Source organism: Pogona vitticeps, chromosome 1 (assembly GCF_051106095.1).
Source record: "Pogona vitticeps strain Pit_001003342236 chromosome 1, PviZW2.1, whole genome shotgun sequence".
NCBI lineage: Eukaryota > Metazoa > Chordata > Lepidosauria > Squamata > Agamidae > Pogona > Pogona vitticeps.
This window is the reverse complement of record NC_135783.1, coordinates 326,528,029-326,550,166: the sequence shown is the minus strand read 5'-3', so window position 1 is coordinate 326,550,166 and position 22,138 is coordinate 326,528,029. Positions and strand designations below refer to the sequence as shown.

Genomic DNA, 22,138 nt, shown 5'->3' with positions numbered 1-22,138 from the left:
TCTCCTGCATCCATTCCAGTGCAGCCTCCAGGCAGCGCTGAAGGGACAGAATGGCATCTCCTGCAGTTGGTGAAAAGGAGATGTAGAGCTGAGTGTCATCCGCATACTGATGGCACAAGGCTCCACACCCCCTGATGACCCCACCCAAGGTCATGTGCAAAAGGTTGACTGCAGTAGTGCAGTTTAACCACTGCAACACAGGGCTCATTTTGTGTGGTGTTGTACTCTTTTGGGAAAAACAATCATACACATGACTTCAATGTACTTCACACGGCCGAAGTGTTAAGCAGTGTTTTGTGCATGTTAAAAACATGTTCATCTTTCTATGCAAAGCTTTAAAATATGCAGATATATTTTGGAGGCATCGACACTGTTTTTCATCAATGGACAGATTCTGGAAGATGAATTGTGTCCAGTCCCTGGACATTCTGAGAAACGGGGACAGGTTCAAATCTACCCCAATCCCCCAGAAAAGCCACAAGGTGCTTGCACATCTCTCATTCTTCCAGATCACCAAGTCTTGCAAATGTTCAGTCCTCCAAATTTTCCTATGACCTCATTGAGGAACCAAATGGGATAAAGGTCTCAGCACAGACTGCAAAATTATTGCTTATTCTCTTTCCTAAACCACACCACTCTCTGCTTTGAAAAAAAATATGAGTGTTTTCCTTTGGTTGCTACAGTTATGCTGAAAAGACTACATTAAATTATATCCACCAAGTATTGCTAATGGTTACAGAAGTCCACATCGTGAAAGCTTAGTCATGATCAATATTTCATATTCACCATGACCTGAAATCTAGCTCTGAGCTTTATTCAGTTTCTCCTGCCAAATTTCTCAGACTAATTGCCCCTGGGTCTCTTTATTACAACATCTCCATCCAGCTATAACTGCCTTGCTGAACACTGGGAAAACAATCAGATGTTTGCCACTGAGAACTTCAAATGTTATTTTCTTCATTAAAAAAAATCTACAAAGAAGCTTTGTGTTTCCTTTCCTCCCTCATGTCTAGCCGACCTATTTGTTCCTGATATCAAGTAGAACCAGGCCTTAGCTGCTGATAAATCACAGCGCAAGATGTTACTTAGGTGCACAAGAGAGTTCTGGATTCTTGCATCCCAACATATCGTATAAACTTAAGCCGGAAGGGTGTTTAAACCTGGATCTGATCAAATGATCACGTAGAAGAAGCTCATAGTTGTTTTCGTTGTTGCCACTGTTGATGTCATCAAACAAAACAACAAGACAAAATATAAATCACAAACAGCCAGCCTTTAGTAGAGAGGGTTTCTTTATTGCTAAAAGGATATAATTGCTACATGATATTTTTTTTCACTTCACATAATTTGCAAACTTTTGTGTGTGAGAGAGTGGCCTTTAGGAGCTAAGTTTCAATCTGAATTTTAAACCTGATTTCTGAGACACAGTGATCTACCTAAACTACATCACCACTACATTAACACGGTTTCTGTTCCGATGATGGTCCAGTTTATTCTTGAGTTTTTCTCTCTCACTATAGAAAAGAAACAAAGTCTCTGAAGACTAATTTAAACCTTCAGTGGCAAACATGGGGCCAGGAGATCCCACCTTATTGTCCAGTACGTTTCTCCACTTGTCATGGAAAATACATATGATGAGGAACAATAACTGGAAAGTAATGATTTTTTGGATGGGAAGGAATGCACTTATCCTGCAGCCATTCTCAATAGGGCCATATAGCCCCCTGGGAGGCTCTGGCACATTTGAAGAGGGCCACAGACTGGAACCAATTCTTCACACACCATCTTATAAGATTTGTTTTGTGATTTATACAATTCTGATTTGACTATATTTCCTCCATATTGTATTTAGGGCCATGGCCAAAAAAAAAAAAGGTTGGAAATAACTGGAATGGATAGAGTGAAGGACTGGGATACAGGAGACCTGGCTTTGAACACCTACTCAGACATGGAAACTTGCTGGGGGAGTGGAACTCTTAAAACCATTTCTTTTATTTCTCACTTACCCTGGAAACCCTATTAGGGTCACTGTAAGTTTGTACTGTCTTCAAAGCACATAACACACATATCCCACCCATAAATAATTTTGGACCAGGTTATTCATTTATTTATTTAAAATATTTTTACTCCACCGTTCTTCTTACAAAGTGGCTTAAATCGTTAAGAAACAACAAAGTGAAAAAAAAACAGTAGAATCAAATAAATACCACACTCAAAATGGTAAACAAAATCAACACCAAAACCAGATTCAAAACAACAAGGTACAACACTCCATTAAAAAAAACCCTTCTCAGACAGCCAGTCACTAAGGGAAAGCCTGTCTGAAGAGAAACTGCCACAAAAGAAGTCCAGCGGGTGTCATTTTATCCCCTCAAAATGAGTATGCACAAAATCCCAATCAAAAGCAACTAAAACCAACATGGCTATTCCTGGTGGGTCTCCAATGAGTAACTAAAAAAACTCACAAATGGAAATATTGTTGCTTAATATTTTTTAAACGCTTGGCTGATTTTTAAGGTTCTTTTATAAGCTGGATAACTCATAGAATGAGGCTTTAATGTGACAGTTTTATCATTGCTTCTAACCCTTGCTATACTTCTGAAAAGTTATGGAAAAGAGCAAAACTAGAAGAGAATTTTCTAAAATTTATACCCTAGTTTATGTTGCAATGATAGTTCCTTCTGGACAGTTCGATCTGCCTCACAGTTTGTTTATTGTTACATAACAGAGCCTTCATCTTCTGTATTTGCATTCATCCGCTATTATCCATTTTCTTACAAGTCACTTTAAGAGACCAGCATTTCTGATCCTGGACTTCAGCCCATCCATTTGGAAGTACAACATTCTTTCAACGGCTCTTGCCAACCCGTGGCCTTTCATGGGTAGAAATAATCCATCACTGCTAATTGTGCAGAAGGGTTGCCATAATTTACAGATGTTCAGCAAATAATGAGTGCATCAAAAAGTTAAGATGGGAATGCAAATAGAGAAACCTAATTATAAAAGCTAGTGAGAAAGTCTAAAGTTAGTTAGGACATTAGGAAAAGTGATTCTTAACAGAAAAAGTATAAAAAGAGAGATAACCTCCATAATCTCATCCGCCCTCATAGATTTTAATGCCACCACACACTGGAAGCAGTAGTTATAAAAATCTTGCTGACTACTTAGATCATCGCAATCAGTTTTCCTCATTTCTCCATAGTTAGAATGACAAGATTGGTGAAATCAGGGCCTCTTCAGTGGTTGCCCCATTTACAGAAACCTCTGCCTGTTTCTTTGCTCCTTACCCTTTTAGTGTGTACTTCTTAAAGAAAGTTTTAGTGGTGTATTTGTTCAACCTGGCATTTTAAAGTAAGTTATTATTACATTTGTTCTTATCCCCAAATTAAAGTGGCTTTTTTTCCCTTTGGTTTTGATAGTAGTGTTTTTGTATTCCTATGTGTACTTTATTCTTTGTTGTTTATCTGTGCTTTCCCCCCCCCCCATTGTCTTGGGAGGGCATTACCATCAGTAATAGGATTCTGGCCTAAATGCTGGAGAGCTCAATGGGTTAGGTATCTGACTGTGAAGCCAGAGGTTGAGAGTTTGATTCCCTCCTGTGACTCCTTGACAGGGTTTGGACTTGAGGATCCATAGAATTCCTTCCAACTCTGTAGTTCTAAGATGATTCTAAGATTATCTCTGCAAAGCAGGAAAAATCTGTGTTGTTGTTTTTAAACAAATACAGTGGTGCCCCACATAGTGACGATAATCCATTCCGGAAAAATTGTCGCTATCTGGATTCGTCACTATGTGAAAAGAAAAAGCCCATAGGAATGCATCAAACCCCGTTTAATGTGTTCCTATGGGCTTAAAACTCACTGTTCTGCGAAAATCCTCCATACGGCCACCATTTCCGCTGCCCGGTATGCAAGGAAACGGCGCAAAAACACTGCGGGCAGCCATTTTTCCGGCGGCTATTTTGGAACCGCCGATCAGCTGTTTTTAAAACATTGCTATGCGAAAATCAGTAAGCGAAACAGCTTACCGATCATCGCAAAGCGATGTTTTACCATTAAAAACATCGTTATGTGATCGCAAAAACAATCGTAAAAAATCCATCACTATGTGGATTCGTCGTTAAGCGAGGCACTCGTTAAGCGAGGCACCACTGTAGATACTGTTTCATAGTGAGCAGTGATTCCAAGGACAACTTTTCATGGAAGAAACAAGGTTTACAATGCCAGGATAAATGACATAGTTTTTTAAAACTTTTTCATGGCTTCAGACTATCCATTAAAAACACCATCCCACTCTTCAGAGAAACAAATGGAACATTCTGAAATATACTCCAGCCCACCTACCAGCAGCGACACTCTAGAGTGGGGATTCATCCAAGTCCTTTTTTACAAGACAGAAAAGCAGGGACTGAATTTTCTTTGCTCTGAAAAAAATGTAATGTTTTTCTCCCCTAGGTAGACAAGGATAGACAGCTTGATGGCAGGGTTAAAAAAAGACATGTTGACAACATGATATCACAATAGATCTCTATTGCAGAGCACAGAAGAATTAATGATTTACTTATAGTTACACAATGCAGTGGATAGAATGCTGTAGTGGATAGAATAAAAGACAAGAACTGTAGAAGCTTGGGTTCAAATCCCTACTCAGCCATGAAAACTCATTGGAAGGGTGGAATTGATAAAACCACTCCTTAAATAATACGCTTACCTTGAAAGTGTTAGACTTGCTTATCTATTAGAGTTGCTATAAGTCAGCTCTGACTTGGGAGCACATAACAAACACAAAGCAGAGCTCAGAAAAGTTACTTTTAGGATTACAGATTCCCAAATCCTGAGCCAGTATCATCAATGTTCATACAGAATTCTGCTCATTCAACAATTAGCTTTTCAAGCTTCAATTAACAGTGCATAGAAAGCAGCTTGATTATAATGGGAACTAGAGGGTTTAGGTTGGCTGTATATAACACAGATCCCAACAAACATTGTGTTCTTTCTTGGCTTAGAAAAACAACTCTCTCCCACCCCTAGGAGGCCATCTCTATGATCTCCAGACTGCAGGGCAAAATCTTGACAAGTTCATCTATGACAACTGTGAAACAACACTGATTATGTTTGATATTAGATGGGAACACATGATGGTCCCAGTCCCTCTGTGGCCTTTCCCATAAATTTGCAAGAGAATAAACATAGTAAATCTCTCATAACTTCAGGGTGAATCAAAGATCTTCCTTTCTTCCTTTCACTGACTTTCACAGTTTAGTATCTCAAAAATATTCTAGACAGGACTTATGCATATATATTATGTTTTGTGCATTGCTGGTTCATCCAAAGTCAGTGGAATAAAGAACAATCAATAAACAGCCCAACAGTTAATAATAACAATTGTTGAGCAAAAAGAAGACATTGTAAGGAGCTACCTAATCCATTGCCTACCTTCAGAATATTGTATCAGCAGATAATAATTAATGAAGGCAAACGATCCAGCAATGCAATAGCTAAGAGAACTGCACAACCATCCTAGAAAATGTGAAAAATATTTGGACCTTCCTTGAAACATCCATAACAGTGATGTTTTCAGCACAGAATATGAACGAGATTGGAGTCTATGATATAATCTCCTGGAACGGCAGGTAAATGAAATCTTCTTAAGGTGAATGTGAAGCTTTACCAGACAACAGGTACATAGATACAAGCACAAATACCTCTAGCATGATCTCCAATTTAGTTTTAAGCTTGCCTTCTCAGTTTGTAACCCTGGAAACTCCAGGCCTCAGTTAAGTGTTTCCTTTTAGCCCTACCCCACCTGTTATGCTTAGGTCCCAAGGAAGTCAATTCTTCTATTTTTTTCTGTTGTTCTATATGTGCCTTTGAAAGAAATATATGTTATTTCTTCTAGATTGTATGTGTGTACACAGAAGAGTGGTAAAAGCTATTTTGTCTAGCAGCAAGTTGGCTTGGTCAGCTCCTGCAATAATCACTTTGCACTTGTCTCCAGACTCCACATGTTATGTCTGAGTGTTGCAAAACTCTTTCTTAGCAGTCCCTGGAAATTTAAAGTGACATCTATCCTGCCATGTGTGTACCTTTTCCTTTCACTCAGATTTGAAGTGCTCATTTTTTTCCCATGCTTGTTCAGGGATTGTCAACATATTTATTGGCTGACATGATGAAGAATGTAGGTTTGTTCACCTCAGGATGGTGAGGAGTGTTTCAGTATTTCTGTCATTTATACAGTTCAGCAAATAGGCAATATTATATGTCATGTCTATCCATAAATTTGTTACGCTGAAGAACTTTGAAATAAGATGGAGGAAATGTAAGGAAGAAAGTCCTTCTGAAAGCACTTTTTAAATAGGCTCCTTGGTTTTTCACCCCAGATACATACCATGCTAAATTAGTCACGTTGCTAACATGCTAACGGTTCAACAACTTGGACATCCCCCCCCCATTCTTACATTTTAAAATTATATGGACACAGTATGTTGTAATGGTGTGCGCTATCAGTGTGCAGCTCCACTAACAAAAAGAAAAACAAGCAACAAAAAAGAAAAACTTTAAGGTAGGAGATGGCTGCATAGTTTTTAAACTACCAACACCCAATTAAAAAAAAACTCCTCTCCTTGGGATTTATTTCACTACCTGGAGACCCAGGAAGACATAGCAATTCTTTGAGACTTTAGCCAGTGCTGTCAGACATAGCAGCTCTATGTGAAGTGAAATCCCAAGGACAATAGACAATGAACAGTAGCTTCCCAACCAACAAATTACTTTCTCAGACATTCCATCTGGGTAGGACTAGAACCAGTCAGTATCCATGCTGCCAAACCTCATTTCAGCCAAGAAGTCAAGAAGGATCTCATGATCAAGGGAACTGGTGAGTGGGGAGGCCAAGACACTATGAAATGGCATCAAATAGCACAATAGAAAGGAGAAATAAATAACACATGGGGCTGACCTACCACAGAAGTATTCATAGTAAGTATTGCAAGCTGAATGAGTTTATTAACTGCTCAGTCATTAAACAAACACATGCCTGTTCAAGTCTAGAGTTAAGGCTGTCTCATGTTGGCTTACTTTCCATATTGCGTTTCTGTATCTATGATTCAAAATGCCAGGAAATGGCCTTTTGATGCACAATTATTATGCCTGCATTGATAGCAGGAAAAATGATGGCAAGCTTTACATAGCAAAGAACAACTTGAATGTTGACAGCACCTATGGCAGCAGCTAAAATGGTCTACAGGATATCCTCTTCTGATCATTAGCATTCACACCAAGCAAGGGAAAATCTGAGAAGATGACTCATTTTTTTTAATCAGCTAACCACTTCTCACACAAACACAAAGCAATTATCAGAGCTATATTTCAACATGAGTAAAAGCTAGTGAGCAGAAGAGGGTTCTGATCAGAAGTCCAGTTTCAAAATTATATTTTTTTATTTGTGCTGCTCCCATTTTAAAATTTTGTGTAGAATGTTGATTTGCTTTCCCCCACCCTCGTGCAGCAATAATGCCTTGACACAGGTACCCTGTTATCAAAAATGGTTTGTATAGTCTCACAAAATGTGCTTACCATTTACCTTTCATGCTGACACATCTTGTCTTAGATTTTTAGGTTAAACTCTAGAAGGTAAGAATTCATCCATGAGCCAATGAGTCTTTTTACTCTGTACTATTCACTGTCTTCTGCAGAAATGATTGCACCTTTATCACGTATGTAAGAATTTTCTGACCATATACTAATTTCTTTGGATGGGCAAGATGTGAAGGAAAGTGTCCTGAGGTGCTTGTAGCATTGAAAAAGTTTTGTCAAATACTTGCAAAAGAGTCTCAAGCAATGTTTAAAAAAGATCTCTGAGGAACAGCTTAAGGCTTATGGATGAGGCCATCGTCTCAAGTGAAGATGTAAATCAAATGAAACTACTACATGGACCAGAATGTGAATGATTTTAAAATTGCTCTTGTCCATTTTCTAGCCTGTGTGAATAACACATTCCTGAGTCTAAATTGGCTGCAACTACCCAGAAAAGAGATCTTTGGATCATAGTCGAAAACTCACAAAATCATAAATCTGGCAAGTTATAGCAGTGAAAAATAAATAAATCAGCGTTAGGAATTACTAGAAATAGGATTTATAATAACAACTGCACATATCGTAATGCCAATATACAGTCCTTGGTGTGGTGAGGAATTATGGGGCCTGCTGTTTAATTTAAGTCACATTTAATTTTCTTGAGGATTTTCAGTGCATTTTTTATTATGGCTTCTGAGATGTCTGTTTCGATTGGTCATAATAAATTTAGACCTACTTATCACTGATATTAAAACTATATTTTTTCCCTTAGTATGCATAAGATTGCTCTTCATTGCTGCCTTAGAGGGCAGGACTAGATCAAACAGGTTTAAGTTACAAATTCCAGTGAAACATTAGCACACATCTCTTGGTGATTTACCATCCAAAGGTATGGTGATTTCTTTCTTGCTGGAGGTTTATAATTAGAGTTTGGACAGCTATCCCTTGGGATCTTCCATTGCCATATTTCCTTCACTGAGTCAGAAATTGGTCTCGAAAGCTGAAAAGGCTCACCCTGCTCTATGATTTTATGAATCTTGATGTGTCCAAACCCCCCCCCCCATGCATGTTTGGAGCTGTTCACAATATGCCAAACAGTGATAGTCCTAAATCAGTCTAGTGATACTACAGGACTGCAGTATCCACGGGATCAGTACCCAGGGTTTCAGTTATCCACTGCCTGAAAATATGAAATAAAAAAAACCCAGAAATAATTGTTTCAAAGTTGTATTACCAGAACTGGCCACTAGAGGGAACCAGAGACTGTGTTTGATATATATATATATATCAGACACAGTCTCTGGTTCCCTCTAGTGGCCAGTTCTGGTACTACAACTTTGAAACAATTATATATGGTTTGTGTATCTGCTGTTTTCAGCTTTCATAGAAGGGGCTTGGAACTTGTCCCCTGTTAATACCATAGTCTTGCTGTACTGTTGGTGACTTTGCTATGCGTTACTGATACTAGCTCTAATTCAATAGCATATGAATTCATCGAGACATTATTTAGAACACTTTTTGGAGCATCTACAGCACAGTCTGATTTACAGTGGGGTCTTGACTTAAGAACGGCTTGAGTTAAGAACATTTTGACTTAAGAACTACTCTCATAGGAAAATATTGACTTGACTTACATACTTAGATTTGAGTTAAGAACTGAAAAAAAACCACGTGGGAGGCAGGGAAAGTGCAAAAATTGAACTTTCAGTTAACTGTTGGCCAGTGAAAAGGGTGCCTGTCTGCTTCCTCACTCCTCCCAGCGTTTAGAGAGTGGATTGGGAGACAGTCTTCAGACTGCCTGGTACTGTACTGCCTGGACTGTATTTTCCCTGCCTTCCCTGAACCTTTCTTGACCTAAGAAAAAAAGAAACAAAATATCCCCCTCTAGTGGTCGAAGGCAGAATAGCAGCTTCCCATTAGTTTCTATGGACGGAAAAGAGCAGATACGGATCAAATGGTTTTCAATGCATTCCTATGGGAAATGCAGATTTGACCTGAGAACTTTTTGACTTGAGAACCGCCTTCCAATACGGATTAAGTTCTCAAGTCAAGACCCCACTGTACTCTATTTGCTGGTAACCGGACAATGTACATGAAATCATGAACTAGCTTGACCTTTCTCCATGCTCAGTCCACACCATTTTGGTCCAGCAGCAAGGCTGTCCTCTTTTTTTGGAGTGGGCTAGAGCAATCAGGGATGGATCACATTTGGATGGGTCACTTTAAAAGGGAATAGCTCAGTGGTTTAGGTATCTGGCTGTGGAGTCAGAGGTTTGGAGTTTGAATCTGCCTTCTTGGAGAAGAGCCAGCCTGTGTAAGCATGGGCAAGCTGCACAGTCCCAGGGCACCATCAGAAGTAGAGAATGGTAAACCACTTCTGAATACTCTCTACCTAGAAAACCCTGAAAAGGGTCACCACCATGAGTCAGAATTGACTTGACAGCACATGATGATTAAAGATTGCACCCAGTAAAGTGATCCTTTCCAGTGCAATCCAATGCAGTCTGTGTGTCAGTGTCTGATCATACCCACAGTCAGACAAAGCCTTCAAGATCTTCACTGCAAATATTGCTCATGTTTTCCATTTATGCCCTTTTATTACATTCTTTTCAGCCTTTTAGAAAGTTTCCCCTTCTTTTTCTGTACCTCCTGTCTTTTCCCAGGAACCTTTGCCCCACATTTAATGGAGCACAATTTGCCTCTCTGTGTCTGCACACACACACTCTGCAGTGACACTAATATTCCCTGTTGCCCCATGGCAAAGGGGTATATTTGTCCACCACCAGAAGAGTAGTGGGGGAAAGCCAAAGTGTGCCCCCATCACTCCTGAGCAGGGGCGCAGAAGCAAACACAGCAGTGGTACCAGAACATCCCTTCCCATGGACAAAAATAAGAGGGAGGAGAGGATTAAAAGATTGATGAGCCACCTGCAAAGGAAGAGGAAATAAAAGATGTAGGTATCGGTATGCTTGAATATTTATTCTTTAGATTAATCCAAAGACCCCTGGGAAATCACCTCCTGGGAAATTGAAGGGGAAGATATGGAGGCAGTGACACATTTTACTTTCTTGGGCTCCATGATCACTGCAGATGGTGACAGCAGCCACGAAATTAAAAGACGCCTGCTACTTGGGAAGAAAGCGATGACAAACCTCGACAGCATCTTAAAAAGCAGAGACGTCACCTTGCCAACAAAAGTCCGAATAGTCAAAGCTATGGTTTTTCCTGTCGTGATGTATGGTAGTGAGAGCTGGACCATAAAGAAAGCAGACCGCCGAAGAATTGATGCCTTTGAATTGTGGTGCTGGAGGAGCCTCTTGAGAGTCCCCTGGACTGCAAGGAGAACAAACCTATCCATTCTGAAGGAAATCAACCCTGAGTGCTCACTGGAAGGACAGATCCTGAAGCTGAGGCTCCAGTACTTTGGCCATCTCATGAAAAGAGAAGACTCCTTGGAAAAGACCTTGATGTTCGGAAAGTGTGAAGGCAAGAGGAGAAGGGGACGACAGAGGATGAGATGGTTGGACAATGTCATCGAAGCAACCAACATGAATTTGACACAACTCTGGGAGGCAGTGGAAGATAGGAGGGCCTGGAGTGCTCTGGTCCATGGGGTCATGAAGAGTCAGACACAACTAAACGACTAAACGAAAAGACCCCTTTGGGGCAGGCACCTCTCTAAAGCAGGAGATGTGTGCTGTGGAATTGCTTCCTCTTCTTCCTACTCCTGTTCCCTTTCTTCTCCTTGGTTTCTGTGTTCACTGTTACTATCACACTGCTCCTCCTTACTTTTTACTCCTCTTTCCCATCTTGTTTTTGTCTGAGGGCAGCACTGACAGAACAATCCTTGCAGCCTCTTCTCCATCCCCTTCCACAAAATACCTGCTGGACCATCAGGCAGGTGAAAGGAAGTGGTGAATTTGATACTGTCAGTACCCCACAACTTGGGTAACTGCACCATCCCACCTACTGGCAGCACCCACAATGCCTTTTGGGACGTGGTCGCACTACGGATTAAACTGCAGAAGCCTCTGTGCTGCAAGGTCAGAAGACCAGCAGTTGTAAGATCGAATCCACATGATGGAGTGAGCTCTGGTTGCTTGTCCCAGCTCCTGCCAATTTAGCAGTTTGAAAGCATGCAAATGTGAGTGATAAATAGGTACCACCACAGTGGGAAGGTAACGGTGTTCCGTGTCTAGTCACGCTGGCCACGTGACCACGGAAACTGTCTTCTGACAAAACGCTGGCTCTATGGCTTGGAAACGGGGATGAGCACCACCCCCTAGAGTTGGACACAACTGGACTAAATGTCAAGGGGAACCTTTACCTTTACCTTACAATGCCTTTGGCGAAAGACCTTGTCCAAGCCAAATGAATTAATTTGATACTGATGATGATGCCAGTGACAGCAACAACAGCAATGGTTGTAACAAATGAATTAAAGTTTGGCATTTATATTTTGAGAAACATGACAGATTACAGTTGTGTTGCTTTTGCTTCAGCTCATGTTGAGGCAGGTTTCACACGACTGAGATTATAACTTGCAATAATCTTATGACTGATGGAAGACAACGATGAGCTACACTCACTGGAATAGACTGGACTTGAATTCAAATATCACAATTCCACATCCACAACTGGCTGTCTCAGCACTCTGAATAGATTTATGAAGCCTGTGGGGCTAGTCCTCTTATTGAACAACAGGGAAAAAAGCAGTAGTATCACAACATCTGTCTGTTTAGAGTTTGCATCTGGCTAGAAATGTAAAATGACAAGTTATTATGCCTCTGAGGTATGGGGGGAGGGGCCTGCATGTAATATGCTAGTTCAGGTTAGCAGCAAGCCAGCAGGTTCCCTTGTACACTGACTGACAGAGTTATTTTATGCACATTTCTTTGTTCTGATGTGTTCACTGAAGTGGCTACTGTGGAGAAGGTAAGAGTGCAGCCTTCACTTTCTCACTACTTTAACTTTCTCTTTCTTCTCCCCAAGTTTCATTTCCTCTGTGTTATTCCCCTGTGAAAAGGATGCCACAAGGCCTTTGAAGCGACCCTTTGGCCCTGATTTATTTTGACTGCTTGACTGCTAGAACTCCTGCAAGGTATGCCTGAAAGAACTTTTCTACCAAATTCTCACAATAGACAAAGCAGGCCCATAGCTCAGCTCAGCAGGCAAGTAAGAAGCCTTCTGAGAAAGACGCTACACGAGTCTTGGTGATGGCTCTCACAGACTCAATAATAATAGCAAGAATCAGAGCCATCGACCTGGTCTCTTTGCTAACCATCCTAGAGTGCATGTCATTGTCAGTAGTTAAAAAGGTAGAGATGTGTGCCATTTCATAATTCTAACTGGAAATCTAAAGGTGCTTCAGGCGTGTTGGGCTCTAATCCCATTGCAGTTGAGAAATCCTAAATGTTGGCATATGTTTTAAAGTTCGTTTTGTCAGGGTGAATAGATAAGAAAATGTAGGCCCTATGTTGGAAGATGTGATCTAACCATTCATTTTTGGAAATCTGTTTTTGTACTTAGCTGAATGGAATCATTACAGGCCTGGTTCAAATTTCCTTTGCCATAGATGAACTATACAGATTGCTGAATGAGATGTATTTTCTGTACCTCTACTATACTACTGGCATAATAAAGCTATGAGTTGAAATGTCTACTGAAGAAAGTTAAAGAAGAACCTAGAAAATCTGGACTACAGTTGAACGTTGAGAAGGCAAATTTCTACAGAAGAATTACATAATTTTAATGTTGACAATGAAGAAATTTGGGGGATTGATGAAGATTATCCATATCTTGATTCAATAGCCAATCCAAAGACTGCGGCCAATAATATGAGTGTATTAAGGACAGCTATGAAGAAACTAGAAAAAGTCCTTATGGGTAAGAATGTATTGCTGGAAATGAATGCCAAGTTCATTCATACTGAAGTGCTCCTAATTATTGTGTACATATATAGAAGCTGGGCAATAAGAAAGCTAACAGGAAAAAATGATTCATTCAAATTGAAGAGAACTTTATGGATACCATAGACAATCAGAGAGAGGAATAAAGGGCTCTTAGATCAAATTAAGTCTGAATTTTCATTAGTGCCTTTTGTAATTGTCTTCCTGTCAATTTTTTTGTATCACATAACAACAATATGGATTCAGGACATGCTGTTTAGACATCCTGAGGAAGGTTTTTTTTAAACCCAGGAGTGTCCTTTGGTTCTTGTTGTACTGTTCCTAGATCTATAGCAATCCAGATGCTCCAAAAAATCTGTATATAGAAAACATATTTCTGATTTGTGTAAAGATGCTTGTCCTGAGAAAATGTAGTAATGTAACATAGTGGTGGTGATATCATCAGTAGGCAGAGGTCATTGGTATGCTAGACACACCCATATTTCTTTGTCTCTTCAACAAATGCAGGAGCAGTTGTCCAGTATTTGAATGAAAGTCTCAAATGAGAGCCATGTGGATTAGCTAATTGAAATGTGATTCCTGCAAGATTTGAGGGTACATCTATAGGCCATCCTAACCTGTAACCACATTTAAACAGTGTGTCAGTTTGACTGACTTTTCAAATCTTATGCATGACCACATGAATACTGTTCACCCAAATGAGATTGCATGACATGTGCAAAAGAAACCAGAAATTTATTGGGATCTGAATGGAAGAAACGATATGCACAGAAGCAAAGGCAGTGCCTGAAAGTAAACTTACAATGTCTTTGCAATGCAGCTGAATCCAAATCTACAGTCTTGTTGGAATGAATATGCATCTCCCTGCTCCCACTTTCAATTCACTCAGGTTCATGAAAATTCCTCAGTGCTCAAAGAAATTCTATAAGAACATGAGTCATTTCCTTTGGAAGGAAGACAAAATGTCTTCAGAATGGTAAACTGTTTTGTAAGATGATGGGCAAGGCACGCAGATGGTTCAATTGCTGAATCTTATTATTATTATTAGCACTGACCTTGAACAACCTATTCTGCATTTGTAATTCCTGCAAATGTGATGGGTGCTCACATCTGGAGTTTTGATCCAGGATACTAAAAATAGAGCTGTTTGGTGTCTGGTTCTGATTTTCTCCCTCTCATTTAAGCCTATGGTTTTCATTGAATCCCATCCCAAAATTTATTACAGATGTAATATGATCAAGATATTCAATAGAAGCCACAGTAGTCTTCAATCATTATCTAGTCTTAAGTATATCTGTTTTAAAAGTCTAGTAGAAACATTGCATTCTGGCAATATAGAAAACCATCTGACAGATCAGAGCATCCCCATCCCACCTTCTTTAGAGCCTTTCAGTGACAGCATCCCAATCAGAAGATGTATTCTATGAGTATAATCAGTGAGGCATTTCTTGTAGAATCATAGAAAAGTGAAGTTGGAAGGGGCCTACAAGGCCATCAGGTCCAACCCCCTGCTCAATGCAGGAATCCATATCAAAGGACATCTGCCAGGTGGTTGTCTAAGTTTTTCTTGAATGCCTCCAGTGTTGGACTACTCACCAACTCACAAGGTAAAGGTAACAGGTTCCATACATTATTTAGATGTGTGCTTTATACTGGGTGGCGCTGCGGGCTAAACCGCAGAAGCCTGTGCTGCACGGTCAGAAGACCAAGCATTCGTAAGATTGAATCCACGCAACGGAGTGAGCACCCGTCGCTTGTCCCAGCTCCTGCCACCCTAGCGGTTCGAAAGCATGCAAATACAAGTAGATAAATAGGGACCACTTCGGTGGGAAGGTAACAGCGTTCCGTGTCTAAGTCGCACTGGCCATGTGACCACGGAAGATTGTCTTCGGACAAACGCTGGCTCTATGGCTTGGAAACGGGGATGAGCACCGCCCCCTAGAGTCGAACACGACTGGACAAAAATTGTCAAGGGGAACCTTTACCTTTACCTTTATACTTAGGTTCAATGCCTGTTCATATACAGAGTGACAATCTACTGATTCTCCTCTATGTGTGGAGGTTCTTCTTGTAATCCAGAACATGAATCATGAAAAAAAATGTTAGGCTCTCCTCTTCATATTCTCATTCTCCTCCTATGGAGAGCAATGATGAACCAGGGCTAGCACATTCCCTTCCTCATCTGTCTTTGTCAACTACACTACCAAACAGAAGTTTCCTTGCCCAAGTTACAGACAGTTTCTGAATTTCTGCCAGAAATGATAAGTTTCCCTTTGTGGACGCACTCTTTATTTTTAGATGCATGTTGAACATTAAGATGTGTGCTAAACTTCAGATGTTGTTTAAATGCTGCTTATCTACTGTTGGATGTTTCTTTTCTAGTGTTTATGTAATGTGACCTTGAGCATTGCAGTGGAAAAGAAGATGGGTCACAGATGTTGAAATCTTCAAATAAATAAAAATGAGAGATGACGATGATGAGCTAAGCCTCTGTTTTGACATGTATTGCCACTGAAGACAAGGCAAGCATGTTTGTAGGAGTTAGAAGGTGGAGTAATATGGGGATGGAGAATAGTTAAAGTTTGGAAAAAAGTGCCAGGAGAGTTCTTCCAGTTTCGTTTTTCCAGATCTCTCTGAAATCTCTCAACCCCAATCTGGTTTTGTCCATGCTTAGCTTATTGCCAATACCAGATAACAGATCAGCCCAGATAGGTGAGTACGGCTGGAGGTGGAAAGAGGACAGAATACATTAGTTATCATACTCCCTTTCTTTTCTTTTCTTTAAAAGTACAATCCTTTAAAAGCTCAACCCTTAAAGATGTGAATTCAGATCCAGGTTACTAGGATTTGTTAGATGAGATTAGGCATCCTTCAGTCTCGAGAGACTATGACAACATGCTCTGAATGGAGGACTTGAAACAGCGTCTAGTGTGGCCAAGAAGGTCAATTTGAGACTAACAATCCCTTCCACACTGAAGACAAACACTATCTGTCCCCTATCCAGCTCCCTGATTTTGCTGGTTTCAGGACTGCCTCTTTGCCTCGGCCTGCTGGACAAGGGTCTCTTCAAAATGGGAGAGGCTATGATGCACTGGCTGCTTCCAGGCTGAACGCTCAGATGTCAAGGTTTCCCATTTGTTGAGGTACATTCATAAGGTATTCAGATCCCACTTGCAGATATCCTTGTATCATAGCTGTGGTCTCCGTCTGGGGTGATTTCCCTGCACTAGTTATCCATACAGGAGATATTTTGGAATCTGACCATCGTCATTTTCATGACATACCTGAGTTGACGTAGACTTGGATTTGCATGAATTTGATTGAATCATGACTTGAGTACTGTCAATTTCAATGGAAATCATGTGCACTAACTTAGCTTGTGGTTGGGTCCAACTTAGGTGTCTATTGAAGTCATGTGTATTTTTGTCCTGAGAAATGGGGGAAACATGCAGGATCTGACCAACATTACACATTTTTAATTAGGGCAGCAATAACTGCAGAAAGGATTTTAACAACATTCTCTATCATATTCTCTTTAGCAAGACGTGAAATGTGGGTTAGGTCAGTGATTCTCAAACTGGAGTATCCACATATTCTTGTACTGCAGTTCCCAGAAAGCACTTGCTGTGCTTTCCAGGATTTCTGGGAGTTGCAGTCCAAGAACATGTGGGGACCCAAGTTTAAGAGCCACTGGGGTAGATGATGGTACTGCTGGGTTATATATTCAGCAATGGCTCCTCAGCAATCTGGAGGAAAGTGACAAATGAAGTGCTGTAGCTTGGGCTCAGTGTTGTTTCAACATTGATTGATTTATTGAAATTATACACCACACCAATTAGTGGTAGGAAGTACTCAAGGAAGTTTATATCCAAATACTTTATAAATGAATTGGAGGAAGGAATAATTGGGGTGCTCATCAGACTTGGAGATGAAAACAAACTCAGGATGGTAAATAACACACTGGAAGAAAAAAGAAAGAAAGAAAATATTCAAGATGATCTTGACAGGATGGAGAACTGGGTGATAAAAACTAATAAACTGAACAGCAACCGAAAAAAAAGTAAATCTGCATTTAGACTGGCAAAAGAGTAAAGTAAAAAATCCAGCATGATGTCACCTGGCTTGACAGCCGTGGATGTGGAAAAATAGTTAGCAGACCATAAATGAAACATTAGCCAGCTGTTTGACACAGCAGCTAAAAGGGCCAATGTAATTCTGGGCTTCATCAAGACAGTTTGAGTGTCTGGAGCATGAGAATGATTCTTATCCCCCAGTTTTGCTTTGGTTAGACTTCACCTGGACCATGATGGCTATTTTTGGGCATCACAGTATTAAAAAGGATATGACAGATTGAAACATGCCCAGAGGAAGGTTATAATTCTTGCTGCGGATCATCCTCAGTTAGTTTTTTTTTTTAAAAAACAACCTTTTTTAAAGAAAAGTGTCGCTTTTAAGAAGATGAGTTGTGAGGACTTGTTGCAGACTCAGAGGTTGAAATTCTCTTGGCTAAACTTTGCACCGTGTAACTAGGATGATGTCATCAGTCTGCAATTGGAAAAAATTAATTTCAATTAATTGAGAGCTTCCTATCCACTCCCATTTCAAATTCTAGGGCTTCATAGACAACTTCGGTATGACTTTGGGAGGCTTTGGTGGGGCAGAGCCTTTACTATCCAAAAATGGTCGGCAGCAATCCCAATCCTGGCAATAACAATCTGACAGTGATTTTTGGATATATTAAGGGCTTCGCCCCCTCCCACCAAACCTAAGGCTCCCAAAGGCTTCCCAGGTCAAAAGGGATTGGAGGTGCCAATATTTTATTCTGGCTTAGTGTGGGAAACGCAAATATTGTGCAAGTAAAAAAACCTAGTTACTGATTTCATTCCTGTTATTATAACTACCCAAGTTAGTTAAGTCATCAGCACTTCCCAAAGAAACATTAGCAAATGTAAGTGAACTCTGTCAAACCCAAATAGCTGCCAAGTAGTGGCAGATGAGGTCACTAAGTTTCTATTCATCTCGTTATAATCTACTAATAAAACAGACCATATTATACCATCAATTCCACAGTTTTCCCCCTAAAGATCAGCAAGAGTTCTGTTTAAAAACAGATGATACAATGTGCCTGCAGGCTAGAGACCAATCAAATTACACTATTATCCCAGCCGAAGGAAGCAGGGGAAAGAAAAATGTGTCCTGAATTAGAACAGGACAGTTTTGTAATATTGAAGTGTATTAGATTTGGGTTTTCCATGGAAAGTGGGGGAATCTAACCATTTGAAACATATTTTAGAAAAGGGTTAAGAGAGTGACATGAGCAAAAATCCCATATTGGGTCAATAGAAAACATGGGGGATTTGTTTGTTTTAATTTTCAGTCTGATCCATAATACACCTATTATGTCCCTGAGTTTGGTAGCTATCACATCATTGTGGTGTAAGAATCATGAAGAAAGGCACTAAATACCAACGGGCAAACATGAAGAATAAAATGTGCATTCACTGAATGCTTGCCTATTGTACAGTTATAATAAGAGAAGAGAAAGTCTACTCTGATGGAATCACATGGGCATTGAAGGAAAACACATACATCCCCTTGAAGTCAAATTGGAGTAATCGCTTATGGAAACAAAACACTCACTGTCATGGTCTCTCACCCCAGCTATACATAATCCCACAAATGGAGGCCTGGTGAGCATATGTTCCTGGTTAGGGACTCATTGTTTGTGAAATGGTTGTGAGTTTCAGATTTCTGTGTGGTAAGCAAAACACCCAGGCCCCTGGGTGGTAGCAGTTGGGGCCATTCTGAGACACATAAACATTGGCAAGAGGAATTTTTGTGTCTGCAGCTCTCTGTTGTCAGGAATTCTTGTCAAGAAAGGTGGCTGTCTCCCTCTTTTCCTTTCTTTTTTTTTTGGATTTCATGTAGATTCAGAGACATGAGATAGCTACCTTACTGTAGGTAGACAACCGTTGAAAATAATGGCCAGGCAAGACGCTGTGAATAGGACAAGTCAACGATGCCTATTTAAAGAAAATGACGTATCTGGGTGCATAAAGTCTGGGACCAAAATAATAACTTGCTCAAAAATAGAGGCAAGAAGAAACATTATTATGGAATATACCATCCTAAACCACTGTTAGAATATGGAAGTTCCTGAAGGGAACAGGCAGCCATGGTTGAAATATCACTCATAAATGAAAAATGGAAAGAATACTGAAACTGCAAACCTTTGCACACATATACAGAAGTAAATCTCATTGAATTCATTTGGGCCTTGCTAGAAGTCTATTTCTAGGGGTGTTTCAAAGAGCAGGTAACTCATATGGCTTAAGTGCTGTTGAGGAGACAGTGAACTGGATGGCAAGAGTGGTGGGGTGGTTGATACCATTGGCTTATAACTGTAATTTTTCTAAGTTACCAAACTCTGAGTGTTAATACAATACAGGCAGTAGGTTTGCTTCTTTGGTGAGGGTAGCTGGAGTCACCAAAAACAATTCTACAGTGAGTGAAAATACAGACGGTTTATTTATGTAAATAGGTACCACCACTTACAAGAAAGTACAACTCATACAGTTGTCACAGAACCTTTATAACTTTCTCTCATAATTCACCAATCAGCAGTTTTGCATTCTGTGCCTTATTAGGAAAGGCTTTTGCACCCAGCTCTCTTTTGCATTCAGCTCTAATTTACACTAATTGGCACTATTCTTATGCACCTGGTCCTACACACAGTTAACAGTTAACATGGTAATTGAGCAGTTTCAGCAAAGACATACTTTAAATCACACCAGGAAACTGAGGATCAATTTAAAATTCCCATAACAGGGAATTTGACACTGAGAATGGAATCATACTTTGAAATCCTCACAGATAGATACACCAGGGTTTGGAAAATTACCTTCTTAAGACCACAGTTCTCAAAATACACAAAGTTAACATGGCTTCAGTCTTGAGTAGGTTCTTCCATCTCTGCATGCCCATACACAAAAATACACACCTATAGAGGAGAATGAAAAAAAGTTACAATCTACTCATAATCAGAATAGATCTCAAGAGTGGATGGTCTTGAAAAAAATGTGTAGTTTCCTTTGAAACAGTTTCAGACGGGCATAACTTAAAGTAGCCAGGCATGCTTTTTCAACTACAATGGTGCCTCGCAAGATGATTTTAATTCGTTCCACGAAAATTGTCATCTTGTGAAAAAATCGTCTTGCGAGGTTCCCTATGCATCGGTCGAAGAAGAAGAAGAAGAAGAAGAAGAAGAAGAAGAAGAAGAAGTCTTGTGAAGCATCAGTCTAAAAAATGTATTGCGAAGCACGGTGATAGAAAAAAACATCTTGCGAGGCACCATAGTGATTGCAAAAAACAATTGTCTTGCGGGTTTTTCGTCCTGCGAGGCAATCGTCTAGCAGGGCACCACTGTACCTTGACATTTACACAATAGTCAAACTAAGATACTGTCATCCTATTGCAAACTATGATTATAAGAATTTGAGACCATTATGTTTTTCCTCAGTGTAAAGCTCACTGATACCCAGTGTGGTATAGTGGATACAGCAATGGGCTAGGATGCAGGATGCCTGGATTCAAATCCCCTCTTGGACATAGAAATTCCCTGTCACTATGGAACTAGTAAAACCACTCCTTAAGTATCTCACTTACTTTGAAAGCCCTGTTAGAGTCAATATAACCTGGTTCCGACTTGACACATAACAATATCGCTATAAAGCAAAAAACCCAAAGCAAAGTGAGCTGCTTATACACCACCCCATAGTACCTAAAGCACTATCTGGGTAGTTTACCATGTTTTTTAAAAAAGCATACAGGTTCCGACTTGGAACATAAAAATAACAAGGCTCAATCAGAGTCATGATAAGCAGAAAAAGGAGGGAAAAAGTACATACTGAGACCCTTGCCCCCCCCATGGATAATTTTTCCTTACAGAATTAAAAAATACATTGAATAGAGTGGTCGAATAAGACCAGATAGGCGGGATAGAAATCAAATAAATAAATAAATAAATAGTTTTTTTCCTCCTAGATCAGTGTAAATTGTCACAATGGTCCAAAAAAATGGCATCTATATTTAGCACATGTGCTTCAGCTACTGGGATACTAAAATAATTCATGCAGCAGGAGTGGCATTCTATATTTGAAAAGTGAGGCAGAAATGCAAACCCATGGTTTTTTTAGTAGGAAATGAGGGTGCTCAGAGCCAGTCCTATCATTGGTCAGATGAGGGAGTCACCTCATGTGGCAGATGTTAGCAGCTGGCAGCAAAGAGTTGGTGGTGAAACTTGTGCGCAATGTGGCTTGCCTATGCTGGCAAAGCTATCCTGCTGCCTTTACAAATTGTGGAGGATGCTTACTCTTCTCCGAAGTCAATTCAACTGCCAGTGAAGTTGGTGTTTTATAAATGGAATGGACAAGATGCCATTTGCAACCAGAAAGAAAAGTCTCGGGATGGACTTGACCTAGTTCCAATACTGTCAATCAACAACTAACCATCAACTAGAAAATGGAAACTCTTTCCAGACCTTGTGTGAACCCTCTGTGTTGATCTTACTGCCACAGAGTCAGAGAGAAAGCATTGACACATGGTAGTGCTCTCTCTCTTCCCCCCCCATCCCCCACTCCCACTGAACATTGGTGG

The 22,138-nt window shown here is 40.1% G+C and overlaps 1 long non-coding RNA gene across 1 annotated transcript; it reads left to right on the top strand.

Moving 5' to 3' along the window:
• Window positions 1-1,428: 1,428 nt before the first annotated feature.
• On the top strand, window positions 1,429-21,334 carry LOC144586063 (uncharacterized). Its single transcript, XR_013540777.1, has 2 exons — window positions 1,429-12,675; window positions 13,104-21,334. It is a non-coding gene; the product is annotated as an uncharacterized LOC144586063 (long non-coding RNA).
• Window positions 21,335-22,138: the final 804 nt, after the last annotated feature.